The sequence below is a fragment of the Pinus tabuliformis genome, chromosome 6 (genome assembly GCF_031772625.1).
Source record: "Pinus tabuliformis cultivar Carrire ecotype Pingquan chromosome 6, CPIR1, whole genome shotgun sequence".
Lineage (NCBI taxonomy): Eukaryota > Viridiplantae > Streptophyta > Pinopsida > Pinales > Pinaceae > Pinus > Pinus tabuliformis.
Genome location: NC_142292.1, coordinates 1,347,033,948 through 1,347,037,678, shown reverse-complemented (window position 1 = coordinate 1,347,037,678; position 3,731 = coordinate 1,347,033,948). Strand labels below are relative to the sequence as shown.

The window sequence follows — 3,731 nt, the reverse complement described above, 5'->3', positions numbered from 1 at the left end:
CACCGACTCATGTTAATCTGTTTTCTTTTGATTCCTTTTCTTTTCTAACGTTTGTATTGTGTTGCGCTGCTTTGGGCCACAGAAAATACGGATCGACCCCCTCCTGCAAAGCTTCTCTCCTCCGCCTTTATGTGCTGCTTTGGGCCACGGTCACGGGCTTCAACGCGCTTGTGAAACCTTTTTGTTTTTTGTTTTTTTTTCAGTACTGCCGTTGTGAAACCTTGCCTGAACACGCCCTAGTTAAACCTCCTTTCCTGTAAATAGATCTTGCAGGGTTTCCACCATAAATTTATTCCGATACTTTTGTTTTACAACAGGATGCCTTGACCTTCCATAGGCTTAACATTCATACTCCATTTTAGGGCAGGGATATAGATTTATCTTGCAGGATGTATTCTTATTCTCTCAGATATTGAAATTCTGGGATCATATTTTGACGGCATTGTAGAATTCGTCTGACACTTGAATGCCCGATAATGGGACTATCGTGGACTTCATTAAAATACCAGATTCACACAAACTATCAATGCTGATATGTTATGGTTGGGCAGGCTAATGACAAGTAGGGTCATTCGGGTGCCTTTTAAAGAACAGGGTTTCAGTTACGTAGAAAGCAGGAGGAGAGTACGAAGAGTACAATCGAAGTGGAGTATTACCTAGTGTTTCTTGAACCATCTATGGTGGGGACAAAATTTCCTCCAAATGGCAGTTGACCATTTCTGAACCTGCAAAATGTACAGATTGATACGGAATCTAATTGGCCAGCAACTGCAGTCAAGAACGCTTTATCTGAAATTCGTATTCACCGTCGGAATCTTGACAAAGTTGATCATGGTTTTGCGACCTTCAGAAATCCAGCTATTTTTTCCCAAGACCTCCATCGAAAAATTAACGGCAGAAGCGTCCTATGCGAAGGTTTCTCCATACGGTAGGTTAACGCATGCCCTATACTCTCTCTTTGTTGCTTTTAACCATTGATTGTTTCATAAAAATGATAGCAGCTGACAGTTCAAAATGAATCTTCTTTGCCCTTTAATTATTGCGTTCATGGTTCTTGGATATACAGTGAATATGTTGCAAAAGTTAGAAGTGTGGACATAAGGAAATGTTGGCCATTGTCTGAAAGCCTACTCGAGGACAGTCTAAGAGAAGGGCAAAAGCCTCCGCTTCCACCTTTAGTTAGGCCTAATTACAGATGGTGGTCATGCCATCTGTGCCTGGAAATGTTTGGGAACATAAGCACTTTGGGGCTTCCTTTGACAGGTTCAATTCTCTCAGCATTAAGGAGCCAAAAAATAATTCCAAAAATTTCGACCACATCAAAGAACAACAGCTAACAGTTTCTTTTGATACAGAAACTGGTCCGGGGTTTCCTCAGGACTTGGATGAGCCGATTAGGAAACTAAGAACAGTGAAACTTTCAGGACAGGACTTCAATATTTCTAAAAGCGAAGACGATATTAAAAATATTGAATTAGACAACCAAACCCGGCAAAGAAGTCCGCCTTTGATTTAATTGAAAGGGAAGGTGGTTTTCCGAATGTTGTAGAAAATGGAAAGGAAAAGGCTAAGGCAATGAGAGGCCCAGGTAAGGCAGTAGATCAGGCGGAACACAGTCAGCCTCATTGGAGTGTAAGGGATGCAAAATTGATAACCTGGATTCAGAAATAACCAAAATTGACTCCTGTAGACATACTAAACCTTGTATTTGTAGCTGTTGTCACAGTGGTCACGTTCTTGTTGGTATGCCTTTTCATTTACAAATGCACGAAGTTTCTTTGTTTTTACATGGGTTTTGCAGCATTCGTTGTGTTGGGTTATATGGGTGGGGGCGTGGCCATGCTTCTGGTGCAAGCTTTCTCTATACCCATTCACTGCTTTACTTTTGGGGTTGTGCTTTTTAATTTTGCTGTTGTGGGGTGTTTTTTGTTTCCCTGTGCAAAGTGCCCATAATTTTCACCCAGGGTTACTTGGTACTCATAGGCATGCTTATTGCATTCTGGTTTACTATGCTCTCCGAGTGGACTTTGTGGGTGATGCTTGTTGCAATGGCAGTATATGATGTTATTGCTGTTCTCATCCCTGGTGGCCCTCTCAAAATTTTGGTAGAGCTCGCTATTTCAAGAGATGAGGAAATCCCTACTTTGATTTATGAGGCTCGCCCTGTTACGAGAAAACCCCACATCGCTGTCCCCGAGCGTGAAAATGAAAATGTGCTTCTTCCTCGCAGTCGCCCTCTAGCTACTGAAAATGAAGAAGAAGAAGAAGCTTTGATAAACCCTTCCCTTCCTCCATCCGTGCAAAGATTAGAAAAAGCCCTCCCGCAACAACAGATGGGAAACATTTGGAAGAAACCAACAAGTTCAGGTTCGAGATCTGCATTATTGAAATCCTTGAATTCAGGATGCGATGAGAGCACTGCCTCTGCTTTTGCATTGCTACCTCATGAGGATTCTATTCAGGGTTTCAAAATAGCTGTCACAGAGGAGGAAGAGGCGGAGGGGAATTGTGTTCAAGGAGACACAGAGACACCAGCAGAAGAGGAATCAGTTCCCCTCGTAAATCACCAGGTGAGGACTCCTTCTTCCACATATGTGAATCAACAAGTGGGTTCTTTGCCATTGCCTTCTACACTACAAGGATTATTGACCCAAACTGATAGTGATAGTGAGGGGAGGCCGCACCCAAATGGGATTGAAGATTCTACACACACAGATACATACCAACGGGATGGGATTGGGCTTTCTGCATCTGGTGCAATTAAACTGGGATTGGGTGACTTCATATTCTACAGCGTATTGGTTGGAAGGGCAGCTATGTATGATTACATGACAGTTTACACATGCTACCTTGCCATAATAGCAGGCCTCGGTGTAACATTGATTCTGTTGGCCTTCTGTCAGAAGGCTTTGCCTGCTTTCCCTGTTTGAATTTCTTTGGGTGTAATTTTTTATTTCTTAACTCGTCTTGTAATGGAAGCTTTCGTGGTTCAGATCACGACTCACCTTTTTCTTTTTTGATATTAGAGCAGAATAACTCCAATCCCCAAAGTTGCACTTAGCTTGAATACCCTTAAATAGACTGCTGGATATCGTGAGGCCACAAATCAACTCAGCTCTGACAAGGGAAGCCAAATTTTCTTTGTTGTAAACTGATAAATTCAGCACAAATAGCATTGATTATGTTGTATTCTATTCTTATCATTTCCTTCGGCAAAGCAATATACTCTGTAATTTGATTTTGTATTTGAAATTTACTGCAAGAGGAAATCTATGGAAATTTGAAAACAGTATTCTGATTATTTTATCAAACGACAAAGAGCGTTTAGAAAGATAATTGCACAATGATCTAGTCCAAGAAAACAAGGTTTTCCACAAACCAATTAACTCTTATAGAAAAATTCAACAATTCCAATTTAATAATCTTATCGGCCTCTCTTTGTACCTTTTGGGACAATTGCTAGTAACATTTATGTATAGAAAACATTGTAGGGCTTGCTAATGACGTGGAAAGGTGAGTTGGACACTCACCCATTGACTTATTCTAAATGGTCGTAGCGCTTGCTGATAAAGCGGAAAGGTGAGTTAGAGACTTACGCATCAACTTATTAAAAATTGTTAAAAATTGTAGTTATAAGAATTAATACATGGTTATACCTAGTACGTACGCAGCACTTTCAAATTACAACTTTTATCACTTTATACCAGGCGATCGTAGACCTTTAAAGATTC

At 40.8% G+C, this 3,731-nt stretch overlaps 1 pseudogene; it reads left to right on the top strand.

Moving 5' to 3' along the window:
* The first annotated feature begins 1,924 nt into the window (after positions 1–1,924).
* Positions 1,925–3,089, top strand: LOC149263623 (presenilin-like protein At2g29900; annotated as a pseudogene).
* The last annotated feature ends 642 nt before the right edge of the window (positions 3,090–3,731 follow it).